Consider the following 18,180-nt stretch of genomic DNA (forward strand, 5'->3'; position numbering starts at 1 on the left):
CAGGATTCTCCAGTTGGAAGAGCACAGTCTACAGGCTCTGATAATGTTTCCTGAGTTTTTAAAAGAATTATTTTCATCTTCAACCTGCCCTTTTCATAAACGGTTGTTTGTTACTATTTAACCACAGAGCTGGCAGAAGCAATACAGAAGTGATGCAAATTACAGCATGTTTTTGCGATTCTTACATTTCCTCAAAAAAATAATTAATAGCCATTTTATTAACTCACATTAGGCTACCTTCCCTTTAAATACTTTCAACGCAGTTAGGAAGGGAGGGAATAAAAATGTCTGCATTCTAATGTTTCTGGAATGAAATCTGCAGAAATAAATAAAACATGAAATGTTGGTTTTGAAAAAAGTGTTTTGTGTATATGTCTTTTGCCAGAAATTTGAAAAGCAAAAGAAAGATGTTTTTAGAACAGAGTTAAAGTGGTCCTCGAAAATCACCTGAGCTGGATTTATTAACAATGCATATTCTAGATCCTTAGGGGACTACCAAATCAGAATCTTTGAGGTGGGGCTACAAAATCTCCATCCTTGGCAAGCACTCCAGGTAATTCTTATGCACATTGTAATTCAAGAACCACTCAATGGCTCATAACTGCCCATTGGAGCTAAAATATTTATTGTGTGCAGCTGTCTCGGGGGATCTCATCTAGCAATGGCCAAATTAACAAGACTGTGACATTTGTGAGGGCTTTGGGAAAAGAATGAGCAAAGTCGCAGGTGTGGGAAAGTGTGAGGTTTATACAGGGAATAGTTAGAAGGCCAATGAAGGGAACATAGAAAGGGAAGAGCAGAAAATAGACTGGAAATAGAAATTAGGGTCACGTAATGGGAACACTTGAGCACAATTGCAAGGGGGTCAAAATGATAATGATGACATCAATTTCACAAATATTCTCTTTCTTCAGAGAAATTTAACTATATTTTATCTTATCTAATAAACCAGTCTGCACATAAAAGGAAGGTCAGGAAATTCACCCAGGCAGTAGGGAATTGTAGAGACGAGGTTTCCACCTAATAAGGGGGATTTCAAGTCAGGAAGGTGGGGGAAGGAGTTAAGATCAATGGTGGAAAGCTACTTCACGCTGTTACAACGTTCTTCAGATGGCATTTTCTGGGTGATCATCACATCTGTCTACCTGTGGAGTTATCTTTGATTTTAGAACTGTGACATTAAAACCGTTGGGTCAGGAAGTTTCTGTTCCTGAAGAAGATCCCCTTTTATTTCGACTTTCATGGGAGATAACGAGAGAATACTCTTCATTATTTTCTTCACATTTATGAGCTCTTCAATGATAAACGCCTCTAGACAAGGCTGTAGTAATTTGATCAGATTAAAGACTATGAATTTGATCAAATGATAAATCATCAAGAGAGCATGGCAATTTCTATTTTTCCCCAATTTGACCTTTGTAAAGTCTGATCATGCTTCATTATCGAGTTTTTGAAGGATATAAAGTATTGGAGACACTTTTCATCTGATTCTGGTTGTTGTTTGTATGATATAAATATTACATTGTCTTTTTCTCTGAAGATTTGAAGCCCATGGATGGGTTGTGGAATACCCTAACCAGGAAAGGAGCTGAGCTTAGGGGCAAAGAGCACCCTTGAGCATGACAACCAGCCAGTGTGGAACCAAATACAGAAAGTATGAAATGCTTTCTTCTGGCATGGGGACATCTGGACCTTTGACCTGCTTAATCTGGCTTGATTTGTTAACACAGGCACCATGTTCCTCTAGGGGAAATGCAGCCAGAAAGGCATTGGTCTAAGAGCCATTAGGGTTCCAATAAGATGTATTTACCAATCCAGAGAGATCTTAGATCACAGACAGACTGGCTGATGGATGGCCAAGATGAGGGTCCTATGGGCATCTCAGGAGAGGAAGCCATAAGAGCAGCTACTCAGCCATACTGTACATCAGGGTCACCATGGGTACTGCAGCCTCAGGGCAGACCAACATGTGGAGAGAAACACCAGACCCCTCCTCGCACTTCCTTCCATCACCTGACACAAGTCTTTTGCCAGATCTTCTGAGCCACATCTTGTTTCTCAGGTTCTAACTATGCTGAACATGAGGGTAAGAGGGTCATTGGGTTCAGGATTTACTGTTTTCAGTGTAAAAAACAAAAGTCAATTTAAAAATGCTCTTTATAGGCTGGGCACGGTGGCTCATGCCTATAATCCTAGTACTCTGGGAGGCTCAGGCAGGTAGACTGCTTGAGCTCAGGAGTTAGAGACCAGCATGAGCAAGAGTGAGACCCCCATCTCTACTAAAAATAGCCAGGCATTGTGGCAGGCTCCTATAGTCCTAGATACTAAGGAGGCTGAGGCAAGAGGAATGCTTAAGCCCAAGAGTTTGAGGTTTCTGTGAGCTATGATGCTATGGAACTCTACCCAGGGTGACAGAGTGAGATTCTGTCTCAGAACAAAAAAAAATTTTCTTTATAGACAATCCTCAGTTCAAAGTGTACATGTATATACATGTGTGTCGATGTTTCTAGGAGGCAGGAGGAAATGTTAGGAGGTAGGTAAGGAAAATAATTGTCCCTTCTTTCTGTTCTCACATGCTTCTTCTAAATCCTTCCCCCACTTTAGCAAACAGTTATTTCTAGGACTCTAGACTTATTCACAAAAGCAAACACATCCATGGAAAAGTATTGAGGGACCATTACTAAGCTACTGCAGGGAGTTAAATTATCCTTTCTATACCACACCACAATGGGCCTCAATACTGGCTAATTTAGTAAAGAAATGTGCATTTCCTGAGCTTATATAAAGCATTTCATTACAGGATGATTTTTTCTTTAGTTTGAACTAGCACTAACGATGTGTCACTTTAATACATTTTGACAGATTGAATCTCTTATAGTTAGCATTTTGAGTTGATCTTCAAAAATGATTCTGAAATAAATATGGGTAGTAGTTACCTCTAGTAATTGTCTTAAAACATCACATGAAGATACAGCATAGTATTTTTCACTCGTGGCTCCCACTAGCCTTGTAATTTGTCTGGTCCTTCAAGATGCCTTACAAGAGAGGTATTTGTAATGCATTTGAGAGACAACAGAGCAAGTGGCTTTTCTACTTCACTTAAATTATACATTTTTAAACCTTAATAATTCCATTAGAAAATAGGATTCAGTGTTGGGCAGAAAACTATGTAGGGATTTTTCTTATTCTGTATAACCAAGTTTGAGGAAGTGATTTCTTTGTGTTTTTCCAGCGGGTAGATTCAGACACATGACATCAGTTTTCCGTATCTATCTAAGTTGTATGTCACAAAAATGCCAAGAAAAGAAAATGCTAACACTATATAATCTTAAATTTCAATTCACAGAGACACGTACACATATACAGGCTTCACTTGCACAGGAACTGTTCTTATTTTAGTTGGGGAATAGAACAGATATTTTCTAGGACCTTTAAATCATAATAATATACGTAGTACTGCTTTATGCATTTCTATGGATAAAGCTAATGTGATGATCATGGAAAGTAAGAGATTAAATAGAAAGAAACAGCAGCCATTAAGGTTCAATATATATAGAAAAAATTCATACAAAACCTTCGAAATAATGGTTAATCATATGGATATATCCAAAACTCTTCTCTGATGCTAAACTAAATACTGGGTCTATTTGGAAGACTAGACCAAAATTCAACTAGTAAAATTTCATTCAACTCTACAAGTGTAGTTTAAATTCATATCAGAATGGCCTTGCTATGCAACAGACTGACCTGCAGTGAATCAGAAATTTCTGTACATTCTGTAAGCTTAACCTTTGCCAAACTGACAAAAGCAGCAGGTTAAATAATATCTTATCTTCTGAGAAAACATTCTTCTCACATTAAACATGCTTCATTTCAAAAGAAAAGCTACTTACAGGACAGCACCTCACTGGAAAGTCATTCTAACCATCTCACACATTTCTTGATTGTCTGCTGTGTGAGAGAGTGCACCAAAACTTCACCTGCATCACCTCATTTAGTGCTAACCAGCCTTTTGGGCTAAGTATTATTAACTCCATTTTAGAGATGGAGAAACAAAGGTTGAGAGAAGCTGGGATAACCTGCCCAAAATTACATAGCTAGTGGATGAAAATGAAAATGCTAACATCAAGCTAGACACAGCTGATTTCCAAGTCCAAGGTTTTTTTTTTTATTTAATGGTAACTATGTACATTAATGCACTTCTGGGGTACAGTGTGGGGTTTCCACATGCAATCTGAAATACTTCCATCAAACTGGTCAACACAGCCTTCATGTCATTTTCTCAGTTATTGCTTTAAAACGTACATTCTACTCTTAGAAAGATTCACCTGTACCCCTATAAGGTAAACCTCAGAAGTAATCCCTCCAAACCCCCCAAGTCCAAGGTTTTTTATGGCCTAAAACCCGAACCTCACACTTTTGCTTTCTCTACTGAAGTGCTTTGTTTCACTCCATAAGATGGTAATCAAAGTCTGTTTCTCAGCTTCTGCCAGGATGTTAGAAATAGGCCTTTAGTTACCATTTATGAGTAGTAACCACACTTGAATTCCCTTTGTAAGTGAGTGTTAAGTGCCTGGCACTTAGTAGGTGTTACATTAAATTGCCCATGCACAGAGAGGAAAGAAAGCAGTGCAATTAAGGAGGCATCCCTAGAAAAATTTTTTCCATATAAACTTAAATTCTCTTTTCAATTTTTTTTCCAGAACAAATTTTTTTTAAAAACCTCATTTATATAACCTGCATATAAATATTTGATCTTGAGGAAGTAAGATGGCAGCTGAATAACAGCTTCTTTGCAACCAGGAGTGGTGAGATTGGGGAGACAAGACTCCAGGCATCTCTGGCTTGTGGGTTCTGCCCAGAAACATCCCTTTGGGGATGCAGGGAGACAGCAAGAGACTTCTGGACCTTAGGAGGAGGACAAAAGCAGTGGACAAGTGGCAAGTGGTTATGTTCAGTCTGAGGCTACTACAGCTGTAACTACAACAGCAGTGAGATTGCAGACAGGGAAGGTCTTCCCTGGGGGTTGTTTTTTGGACTTGGGCACTCAGTTGAATTACCTTGGGAGAACATGAGTGAGAGTTCTTTAAGCATTGTCCAGGGTCTGAGAATGAGCTGTTGGGCCAGAATGCAGCTAATGATGTTTAGCTGTGGGTGGAGTGGCACAGCCATTGTGGGAGAACTGCCCTGCAGGCTCTGCCCTCAGGGTATCAGAGAAAGGCTCAGGCTGGGAGACCTTGGGCCAGTGATCTAGTGACTGTGAGCAGTGCCAAAAGCCAGGACTGAGATGATGGGAGAAGAGCGGAGCTTTCAATGTTTGGCATTAGGAGGGCTGCCGTGCAGCCTCGGCCCTCAGGGGAATAGAGTGAGGCCAGTTTTGGTGGATAAGTGGGCAGCCACTTTAGAGGAGATCTCAGCAACAAGTGCTTTCCTGGGAAAGCTTCTGCTTAGCCAAGATTAAGAGTTTAAAGTGTCTTTTAGGTGGGCTAAGGAGAGATTCAGACTCTCAACCCCGTGAAGTTTGAGGGCAAAGAAGTCAGCAGAGGCCTCTAGTCTCCATCTCATACAACTGTATCAGCATTGTGATTAGCATCTCAACCCCAGAAGATCACCTATTGCCAGACAATATTCAGCAAGATATATATACTATTGTTATTTCAACATTTTCCTCCAGATTTTTCTTTCTTCATTTTTCTAGTTTAAAAATATTTTTCCATTGTTGCCTTCTTTAATAATAAGAACTTAATTTTTGCTAGTGTTTTTGCCTTTGTTATTTGGTTTCCTCCCAATTTTATCCTATAAGGTTTTCTGTTTGTTTGTTTTGGTTTGATTTATAGTATTTTTGTCTTTCCTCTCTATTTGTTGGAGGTGGGGTACTGTGTCTGCTCAGGCTGGCAAAGAGCTGCTGACCTCAAGGGAACCACCCAACCCAGCACCCCCAGAGGTTGAGGGTTTTTAAGGTATGGGTCAAAGTACCCTACTGTATACCTTTATTACTCCTGTCTCCTTCTTTCTGTGCTTCTCTTCTTTCTGTCAATATTCCCTTTTACTCACCCCTCTCCTTTCTTCTTTTTTAAAATCTTTTTTCCCTTCTTGTCAATCTTTTCATCCTTTTAGTCCTGTACCAAAAGGATTCATTGAAACCTTAGGCCAGAGGCACAGTAACTTAAACAGCAAGAGGAAGTGAAAGGAAAATTAGGGCAAGGAAACATATAAAAGAAAACACTCATAAAGAAGAATAAGCAAGAAAATCCTGGCAACATGAAAAACCAGTCCAGAGCGACCCCTCCCCGCAAGGGACTATGAGGTAGCTACTGTAGAGGAGTCCACCTATAAAGAAATGTTAGAAAAGACAGAAGGGGAATTTTAAATACAGATGATGAAAACAATGAAGGAAATTCCTGAGAAAGTGGAACATATCAAAAAGGAAATCCAAAAACAGAATCAAATAAGAGATGAATGACACAAAAATATAGAAAAGATATAGCAGAGCTAAAAGAATTAAAGCAGTCAGTTAGGAACGTAGGATGCAATAGAAAGCATCAACAACAGATTAGATCATGCAGAAGAAAGAATCTCAGAGGTAGAGGACACAGCGCTTGAGATAACTCAGATAGTTAAAGAGGCCAAATAAATAAATAAATAAATAAGAGACAGAGAGAGCGAGAGAGGGAGCAAGCAGAAGCAGAACGTTCACTGACAGAATTGTGGGACTTTATGAAGCATTCAAACATATGAGTTATAGGCATCCCAAAAGGGGAAGAAGAATGCCCCAGAGGAATGGAAGCCACACTAGAGAATATTATAAATGGAAATTTCCCAAATGTCACGAAACATTCTGACACACTCCTTTCAGAGAGGTATCATACTCCAGGTCACCTCAACTCAAATAGAGCTTCTGCAAGACATTTGTGATGAACCTGTTCAAAGTCAAGACAAAAGAAAAGATTCTTCAGGCTGCCAGGAGTAAGCGCCAGTTGACCTACAGGGTCAAATCTATCAGTATGACTGCAGACTTCTCTAATGAAACTTTTCAAACCAGAAGACAATGGTCATCTACCATTAATCTACTTAAACAGAACAATTTCCAGCCCAGAATTCTATATCCTGCTAAGCTAAGCTTTATAATTGACAAAGAAATTAAATCTTTTACTGATATGCAAACATTGAGGAAATTTGCCACAAGACTAGCTCTATAGGAAATATTTCAACCTGTTCTACACACTGACCACCACAGTGGACCACCAGCAAAGTGAGCACCCAGAAATTAAAGGACAGAACCTCGCTTCCATAATGATGCAAAAGATAAAACTAAGCAATGGACTTTCACAAAATAAGCTGAATAGAATGCTACCACACTTACCAATTATCTCAATACATGTTAATGGCTTGAATTCCCCACTGAAGAGGGATAGACTGGCTAATTGGATTAAAAAACACAAGCCTTCCATTTGCTATCTGCAGGACACACACCTAGCCTCAAAAGACAAATTACAACTCAGAGTTAAGGGTTGGAAGACAATTTTTAAGGCAAATGGAATTCAGAAGAAAAGAGGGGTTGCAATCTTATTTTCTGATAACGAGTAGATTTAAAGCAACTAAAATGAACAAAGACAAAGATGGATACTTCATATTGGTCAAGGGAAAAATACAACAAGAAGACATTTCAGTTCTAAATATTTATGCACCCAACTTGAATGCTCCTAGATTCTTGAAATAGACCTTAATGAGTCTGAGCAATATGATATCCTATAACACCATCATAACACTCCTCTTATAGAGCTCAACAGATCCTCTAAACAGAAATTAAACAAAGATATAAGGGACTTAAATGAGACCCTAGAACTGTGCGTGATAGACTATATAGAACTCTCCATCCCAAAGCTAAAGAATATACATTCTTCTCATCAGCCCAAGGAACATTCTCCAAAATTGATCATATTCTAGGACACAAAACAAACCTCGACAGAACCAAAAGAATTAAAATTTTACCTTGTATCTTCTCAGGCCACAAAGCATTAAAGGTGGAATTCAACTCCCACAATAACAATGCCACACAAAGGCATGGAAATCAAACGGCCTTATGCTGAATGACAGTTGGGTGCAGGAAGAAATAAAAGAGGAAATCAGTAACTTCCTTGAGCATAACAACAATGAAGACACAAGCTACCAAAACCTGTGGGATACAGCAAAAGCAGTCCTGAGAGGAAAATTTATTGTTTTCTTTTTTTTTAGCCACTATGTCTGGCTTAATGTAAGATTTTTTTTTTTTAATTTTATGAAGTCAAATACACATAGATCATGAATACATTCATGCATATGTGGGGTACGATGTGGTGATTTTTTTTATACAATCTGATGTGGTTACATCAAACCAATCATCATAGCTTCCATCTCATTTACTTGATTATTGTGCCAAAACATCTATGTTCTACACTTCGCAGATTTGACTTGTACCCTTGTCATATGCTCCATAGGTGTGGTCCTTTCAATACCTATATCCAAAAAACAGAAAGAGAGCACACACATCAATAAACTCACAAGCCATCTTATGGAATTGGAAAAAAAAGAACAATCTAAGCCTAAACTGAACAGAAGAAAAGAAATATCCACAATTAAATTGGAAATTAATGAAAACAAAGGAATCATTCAGAAAATTAATGAAACAAGGAGTTGGTTTTTTGGAAAAATAAATAAAATAGATAAATCTTTGGCCAGACTAACTAGAAATAGAAAAGTAAAATCTCTAGTAACCTCAATCAGAAATGATAAAAGGGAAATAACAACTGATGCCACTGATATAAGAGATTATCTCTGAATACTACCAGAAACTCTATGACCAGAAATTTGACAATGTGAAGGAAATAGATCAATATTTGGAAACACACCCTTTCACTAGACTTAGCCAGGAAGAAATAGATCTCCTGAACAGATGAATTTCAAGCACTGAGATCAAAGAAACAATAAAAAGTCTCCCAACAAAAAAAATGCCCTAGTCTGGATGGCTTCACAACAGATTTCTATCAAACCTTCAAAGAAGAGCTTATCCCCATATTGCAGAAATTATTCCAAAAAATTGAGAAAGAGGGAATCTTCTCCAACATGTTCTATGAAGCAAACATCACCCTGATACCAAAACCAGGAAAAGATCCAACTAAAAAGGAGAACTTCAGGCCAATTTCACTAATGAATATAGATGCAAAAATTCTTAACAAAATCCTAGCCAATAGATTACAGCTTGTCATCAAAAAAGTAATACATCATGATCAAGTAGCCTGGTTTAACATATGCAAGTCCATAAACATTATTCACTGTATCAACAGAAGCAAAAACAAAGACCACATGATCCTCTCAATAGATGTAGAAAAAGCATTCAATAAAGTCTAGCATCTTTTTCTAATTAGAAAACTGAAGAGTATAGGTCTAGTTGGCACATTTCTTAAACTGATAGAAGCTATCTATGACAAACGCACAGCTAATATTTTATTGAATGGAGTAAAACTGAAAACTTTTCCACTTAGAACTGGAACCAGACAAGGTTGTCTTCTATCACCACTACTATTCAATGTAGTGCTGGAAGTTCTATGAATTAGAACAATTAGGCAAGAGAAGGAAATAAAGGGCTTCCAAATGGGAGCAGGGGAAGTCAAACTCTCCCTCTTTGCTGATGATATGATCTTACACATAGAGAACCCCAAAGGCTCAAGACTCTTGGAAGACATCAAAAAAATACAGTAATATCTCAGGATAAAAAAATCAATGTCCACAAGTCAGTTGCCTTTGTATATACCAATAACAGCCAAGATGAGATGCTAATAAAGGACACAACTCCCTTTACCATAGCTTCAAAGAAAATGAAATACCTAGGAATATACCTAACAGAAGAGGTTAAAGGACTTCTATAAAGAAAATTATTAAACCCTGAGAAAAGAAATAGCAGAGGATATTAACAAATGGAAGAACATACCATGCTTATGGCTGGGAAAAATCAACATTGTTAAAATGTCTATATTTCCCAAAGCAATCTATAGATTCAATGCCATCCTTATTAAAATACCAACATTGTACTTTCAAGACATGGAAATAATAATTCTTCATTTTGTATGGAACAAAAAACCCCCCTGTATAGCTAAGGCAGTTCTTAGTAATAAAAACAAAGCTAGGGGCATCAGCCTACCAGACTTTAGGCTGTACTACAGGCCATAGTGGTCAAAACAGGATAGTACTGGCACAAAAATAAAGACATAGACATTTGGAATCGAATAGAAAACCAGGTAATGAAACTAACACCTTAGAGCCACCTAATCTTTAATAAACTAAACAAGAACATACACTGGAGGCTAGAATGTCTAGTCAATAAATGGTGCTTGGCAAACTGAATATCCATGTGGAAAAAACTAAAGTGGACTCACACCTTTCTCCACTCACAAAAATTGATTGAAGATGGATAAAAGACCTAAATTTAAGGCATGAAATGATAAAAATCCTCAAAGAAGGCATAGGAAAAACACTTGAAGATATCAGCCTGGGGAAAGACTTTATGAAGAAGACTGCCGTGGCAATTGTAACAAAAACAAAAATAAACAAATAGGTCTTAATTAAACTGAAAAGTTTCTGTACAGCTCAGGAGACAACAACCAAGGCAAATAAACAACCTACACAATGGGAAAGAATATTTGCATATTTTGAATCAGACAAAGTTTTGATAACTAGGATCTATAGAGAACTCAAATTAGTTAACACGGAAAAAGCCAACAATCCCTTATATCAATGGGTAAGAGAGATGAACAGAACCTTCTCTAAAGAAGACAGATGAATGGCTAACAAACATGAAAAAATGCTCATCATGCCTAATTATTAAAGAAATGCAAATCAAAACTACCCTCAGATATCATCTAACCCCAGCAAGAATGGCCCACATCACAAAATCTCAAAACTACAGATGCTGGTGTGGAAGTGGCGAAAAGGGAACACTTGTACACTGCTGGTGGGAATGCAAAGTAATACCACCTTTTTAGAAGGAAGTATGGAGAACCCTCAAAGAACACAAGTTAGACCTCCCATATGATCCTGCATTCTCATTATTAGGAATCTACCCAGAAGGAAAAAAAAAATCTTTTTACCATAGGAATTTGCACTAGACAGTTTATTGCAGCTCAATTTACAATCACTAAAATGCAGAAACAGCCTAAATGCCCCCCAACCCAGGAATGGATTAACAAGCTGTGGTATATGTATAACACGGAATACTATTCAGCCATTAAAAAAGATGGAGACTTTGTATTAACCTGGATGGAAGTGGAATACATTATTCTTAGTAAAGCATTACAATAATGAAGAAACATGAATCATAGGCACTCAATTTTGATATGAGGACAATTAATGACCTAGTACACAGTGGGGGGTGGAGGAAGGGGAGAGCAGAGAAAGAGAGAGAAGGATGGAGGTGGGTGGGAGAAGCAGAGAGAGGAAAAGAGGGAGGGGAGTGAGAGAAGGGAAGAGCAGAGAGAGGGAAGGAGGGAGGGGTAGGGGTCTCAGTGTGTGACACACCCTTTTGGGGCAAGACACAGTTATAAGAGGGACTTTATCTTACAAATGTAATTAGTATAACCTGCTTTCTTGTACCCTCAATGAATCTCCAACAATAAAAAAAAGAGGGAGAGAGAGAGGAAGAGAAAGAAAAAGCACATACACATAACCCCCCCCAACAAACAAACAAACAAAAAAATATTCAATCTTATGCTAAAAACTTAAACTAAAGTTCTTTAGTTATGCTAAAGAACTAGGCTGATAAAACAAGTGTTTTTTAGAAGCGAAAGTTAAAATTTCTTAGCTCATACAGCACTCTATCTGCCTTCCATTTTTTCATTTTCTCTATTGTATTTCTAATCAGGGTACAACCCCCTTTTCTGTTTCCTAGGTACTGTCATCCTAAGGGATGACCCAATTCAAACCTAACTTTAAAACATGTTCTCTGTTCCTTTCTCATTTCTTTCTGTTTCCTCTTCTTCTCTTCTTTCCTTCCTTTATATTACCACCTCGATCAAAGAATGTTTTCACTACTGTACAAACACTGGAGTGTTTTTTTTCTAGAAACTGAAATTGTATTAGTGGAATAAAAAACCTTATCAAACACACTTTTTCCTTTGCTCCATTTTCTCTAAAAATAGTAACAAACTTAAAACAATGACAAGTTCTTCTTAACACGCACTTCTGAATCTCAATTTATGACTCCCTAGGAGATACTATGCCAGAAAAAAATAAGAGATTAAGTTCAGTGGCATTTGACTTCATAAGATATACTTTTGTGGACAAGATAAACTTGGTGCAGGTAAATATTTTGTAGTCAATAGCCATTAAAAATGTGGCTGGATGTTAAGGTTTCAATGGTAGTAGTTATACAGGGCCAGAAATGATAACAAAGATTATTGACTGTGTTTTAGGTATGTTTTAACATAAACATTAATCTTTAAATGTATGTAGACCGATTAGATTTTCTACTATAGTTAATAAAATCTTCATGATGATTATATTATTTTCCAAAAACCTTTCTCTTCTTTCTGTAACATCATTCCAAAAAGAAGAAAACTAAAAGCAAGACTGGATGAATCTAACTGATGACTAACAATAAAACTTTTTCCTTTAAGACTCCCCATTCACCCAAACTTCCACTATTTCGTCTTCCTATTCATAGGCAATTCACAAATAAATCTACTGTCAATGACCAGTAGAGTGGCTGTTTCCCAGATAAAATTTGTACACTTTTTCTTAAGCATATGAATGTGTGAGCTTGCCATCGCATTACCTTTTATGTGTTTAGAAAACATTTTTACAAGAAGCTTTATTATAAAAATCGTTGTGGATAATGTGGGTGTATATTGCACACTGTTTTGTCTAAAACATTTATTTTCAGTCTGGGAATTAAACCAGAATCTTGTGCAGGCATAAGAAAAGAAAAAGCATGGAAAAAATATTCAATATATCTACTGTTTTTGTAATATAAGTTACAAAAAGGAGGCCTAGACTGGATTTTGTGACTGGTAGGGATATGCCAAGTCCAGAATGAGAAAACATATTTCTGGTGTTGCTGCATACCAAATAACTAATTTTATATTTCTCTTCAATAAATTTTCTAAGTATTTGGTCTTCTATTTAGTAAACAAAGCTATTGGAAATAGCAATAAGGTAATTGGTGACTTAACTTAAAATTTAAGGAGCAGAGGAATAGCAACATAAAAAGAAACAGACTAATTGTGCATTTTTTTTTTGCAGTTTTTGGCTGGGGCCATGTTTGAACCTGCCACCTCCAGTATATGGGGCTGGCACCCTAATTGTGCATTTTTAAAAAAACTTAAAAGCAAATTCATATTTATAGGAGCAGTTGGAAGGAAAAAAAAAACCAAATTCAGCCCTGACAAAGATTTGGAAGCCATGTATAGCCATGACATTTTTCACAGATGTGATTTCCAGTTTCAAAAACTGCATCTAAAAATCTGTTATTTAAGATGACATAGTGTTCTCTGCCATTCAGGAAGATGGTAGTAAACAAATAAGTTCTTGTTGTTGCTTTGTTTTTTGCCAGAGCAATAGCAGTCTCTTTTGTGTCACTAACTAAACTGACTCTAAAACAAAGAAGTAATTTAATGGGATTCCCAAAGCATGTCAATCCAGATTAACCCTGTGGCAGCTCTTCTTTATAGAACATTTAGCCTCTGAAATTGTGAATGGCTGGCGTAGGAACTTATAAAACAAATACTGTTTGTAATATAAAAGTTTATTCAGCCAATGTTTGTTTCCATATTGAAAATAGCATGGGACAATGGAAATGGCTTTGTAGGATGAAAGAGCTATGTGGCCTTGGCAATATTAATTTGTCCTGGGGTCCCTCAGAGCCTCATCATGAAATGGGGATAAATCAAGCATATCATAGAGTGGTTATGATGCTATCTATGTAAGGCAGGCACCATAGCAAATTGATCAAAGGCAGGGCTCCATGGAAGTATGAATGTTATTAGTTTTTTTGACTAGCGTATTCCCAGGGTTTAAAATTATTTTTAGCACATAGTATATGCCCAATAAATCTCTGTTGAATAAATAGAATCAAAGAATCTTGGTTCTGTCACTTCTTGGTTATATGACTTCTTAGTAAATAGTTATTTACTTCTATAAAGGGAAGACTAAATGAACAGAGTGTGAATGCTTAATATATTAACTGTTATTGTAAAGTAATCTGAACACAGTCTGAAAAAAGTGGATACTCTATATAGATGAACTTATTTGAATTTATATTTATTTATTCTCATTTGAATGTACAATTAATATACTACCTATTTCAGAATAAAAGATTAATAGAAGTACTTTCCTGTGCATTCATCTTTTCTCATTAAAGATCAATGTAGAAAAATACTCTATGAACAGGGAGGTAAGATGGCAGACTACAGCCAGTTTTCCACAGAGGCTGCCATCCAGAAGGAGAGTTAAAAGACAGAAGTTTAGCAAGTAAGCTGATGGTTTGGAGCTGAGCCAAGAGAGAAGATTGAGGAATGCATAACATCCATGCTGAGGTGAGTTGCGAACCCAAAGCTACAAACAAAAGGTACTGAATCCATCACTAAGTGGATGAGAGTCCCCTCCTCCATGAGAAGGCTTTGCAGTAAACTCCATACAAACAACTGAGTAGAGTCCAGATGTCCTTCCATTCCATCCCATGGGAGAGACCCGCTAATAAACTGGACCTCCTACCTATCCTAGGGTGCCACGGCACTCTCCTGTTAGGCATAAAACTGTATAAAAATGTATATACTCTCTACCTCCAACTCTGAACTTTCAGCACTCCCCTCCACTCTCACCCCAAGGTCTGGAAGCCTGTCCCCCATGGAGTCCAGAATCTTGGGCATTTTCTCCAGAGGTGTGAACAAGGGAAGTGTCCTTGTTCAGCTATGCTGATTCCATGGCATGGAAGGAAAAAAAGGACGGTCAGCAGAGAAGGAACCATTCAGGAGCACGGTGGTGCCCTCAGGTGTAGAACAAAAGCAACAGCGGCAACAATAAGGCTCATGCCCCCTGGGGAGGCTATCTCAGACAGACACGCTCTGTTTCTCTGGGCAACCAGAGGAAGCCAGGCACCTTCTAGGGTGGCAGCTATTGGTGGATGGATCTGGGATGTGAGACTTCAACCCAGAGTAGCTGATTTTCTAGGGTAGAATAGAGACCAACTGAATATAAGACAGAGCGAGTTAGCCCCAACAAACCAAGGAAGCCCCCAGTTTCTCAGGCCATAGCACTGAATGGGTCCTTGGTAAAGCTCTAGGAGAGAAGCCAAATGGTGTAAATTAAGCATGGGGCAGAATTAGCGGAGAAACTCTGGCAACATGAATAACCAGAGTAGATCAACCCCCCCCCCAACGAAGGACATGGCAGATGCAACTGAAGACCCATCCATAAACAGAATGCTGAGATGTCAGAAATCGAGTTCAGAGTCTGGGTAGCAAATAAGATCAACAGGATTGAGGAAAGGAGGAAATTAGAATTTCAAGAAATTATTCAAAAGATGTCTCAAGAATTCAATGATTTCAAAGATAAACTGACCAAAGATTTTAACATATTGAGGCAAGAGTTTGCCGCCCTCAAGAATCTAGAAAATTTAGTAGAATCCCTCACTAACAGAGTGGGGCAGGCAGAAGAAATGTCTGACACTGAAGACAAAGCTCTTGAACGTGCCCAGCACTCAAAGATGAAGAGAAATGGTGAGCAAAGATGGATCATTCTCTCAGAGAGCTATGGGATAATAGAAGAAAACTAATATTTGCCTTATTGGAATCCCTGAAGGCAACAAAGTTGCTTCACAAAACACAGAGGTTCTTCTTCATGAAATTATGCAAGAGAAATTTCTAGATATGCCAAGAGATTCTGAAATTCAGATAGCAGACATTTTCAGAATGCCAGCACAACTCAACCAAAATAAGATATCCCCTAGGCACATCATAATTCATTTCACTAAAGTTAATATGAAAAAGAAAATTCTAAAATTAGCCAGACATAAGAAAACCATAACCTACAAGGGGAACAATATCAGAATGACTGCAGATCTCTCTACTGAAACCTTTCAGGCTAGAAGAGGGTGGTCATTGACTTTCAATTTCCTAAAATAAAGCAACTTTCAACCTAGGATCCTGTATCCAGCTAAGCCGAGTTTCATCTATGATGGAGAAATTAAATACTTTAACAACATTCACATGTTGAAGAAATTTGCCATAACTAAACCAGCTCTCCTGGAAATTCTCAGACCTACCCTCCATAATGACTAGTGCAATCCTCCACTACAACAGTAAACTCACTCAGAAACTTTTGATCAAATTCCAACTTCCACAGTGGTGAAAGGATTAAAAATGTCCACGGGACTTTTGAGCAACTCGATATCCAAAATTTTACCAGGCTTATCAATAATTTCAATTAATGTGAATGGCTTAAATTTTCCTCTAAAGAGGCACAGATTGGCTGATTAGAACAGAAACTCAGACCAGACATCTGCTGTATACAAGAATCTCATCTTACCTTAAAAGATAAATATAGACTCAGGGTGAAGGGATGGTCATCTATGTTCCAGGCAAAGGGAAAGCAGAAAAAAGCAGGTGTTGCTATTTTATTCACAGATACAATAGGTTTTAAACTAACAAAAGTAAGCAAGGATAAGGATGGCCACTTTATATTTGTTAAGGGTAATACTCAATATGATGAGATTGCAATTATCAATACCTATGCACTCAACCAGAATGCACCTCAGTTTATAAGAGATAATCTAATAGGCATGAGCAACTTGATCTCTCCCAGCTCCATCATAGTCAGAGATTTTAACATTTAGCAGTGTTGGATAGATTATCCAGTAAGAAGAAAGAAATTTTAGATTTAAATCTAACTATTCAACTTTTGGATCTAACAGACATCTACAGAACATTCCATCTTAACAAAACTGAATGCACATTTTTCTCATCAGGCCATGGAACATACTCCAAAATCGACCACATCTTACATCACAAGTCTAACCTTAGCAAATTTAAAAGAATAGAAATTATTCCATGATCTTCTCAGACCATGATGGAATAAAAGTTGAACTTAGTAACAACAGGAATCTGCAGAATCATACAAAAACATGGAAGCTAAATAACCTTATGCTGAATGATAGATGGGTCAAAGACGAGATCAAGAAGGAAATAGCCAAATTTTTAGAACGAAAAGATAATGAAGATACAAGTTATCAGAACCTCTGAGATACTGCAAACGCAGTCCTAAGAGGGACATTTATAGCATTGCAAGCCTTCCTCAAGAGAATGGAAAGAGAGGAAGTTAACACCTTAATGGGACATCTCAAGCAACTGGAAGAGGAAGAACATTCCAATCCCAAATCCAGCAGAAGGAAAGAAATAACCAAAATTAGAGAAGAGTTAAATGAAATTGAAAACAAAAGTATTATACAACAGATCAATAAATAAAAAAGTTGTTTTTTTTGAAAAGGTCAATAAAATAGATAAACCCTTGGCCAACCTAACCAAGAAAAAAAGAGTAAAATCTCTAATCTCATCAATCAGAAACGGTAAAGATGAAATAACAGACCCCTCAGAAATTCAAAAAATCCTTAATGACTATTAAAAAAACTTTATTCCCAGAAATATGAAAATCTGAAAGAAATCTACCAATACTTGGAAGCATGCCACCTCCCAAGACTCAGCCAGAATGAAGTGGGAATGTTGAACAGGCCTATATCAAGTTCTGAAATCGCATCAACTATACAAAAGCTCTCTAAAAAGAAAAGCCTGGGTCCAGATGGCTTCACATCAGAATTCTACCAAACCTTTAAAGAGGAACTAATACCTACATTACTCAGCCTTTTCCAAAATATAGAAAAAAAACAGAATACTACCCAACACATTCTATGAAGCACACATCACCTTGATACCCAAACCAGAAAAAGATCCAACAAGAAAAGAAAATTATAGACCAATATCACTAATGAATATTGATGTAAAAAATATTCAACAAGATCCTAACCAACAGAATCCAGCAATACATCAAACAAATCATACACCACAACCAAGTGGGTTTTATCCCAGGATCTCAAGGATGGTTCAACATTCATAAATCTATAAATATAAATCCTCACATAAACAAATTAAAAAACAAAGA

General features: G+C 37.4%; 1 protein-coding gene across 1 annotated transcript in view; it reads right to left on the bottom strand.

Annotated features, from left to right (window-relative positions):
* The window catches only part of MAGI2 (membrane associated guanylate kinase, WW and PDZ domain containing 2), a 1,396,484-nt gene that overhangs the window by 451,799 nt on the left and 926,505 nt on the right, over nt 1–18,180 (bottom strand). The window lies entirely within an intron of this gene.

The sequence above is a fragment of the Otolemur garnettii genome, unplaced genomic scaffold (assembly GCF_000181295.1).
Source record: "Otolemur garnettii isolate 467f Iridium unplaced genomic scaffold, OtoGar3 scaffold00005, whole genome shotgun sequence".
NCBI classification, from domain to species: domain Eukaryota; kingdom Metazoa; phylum Chordata; class Mammalia; order Primates; family Galagidae; genus Otolemur; species Otolemur garnettii.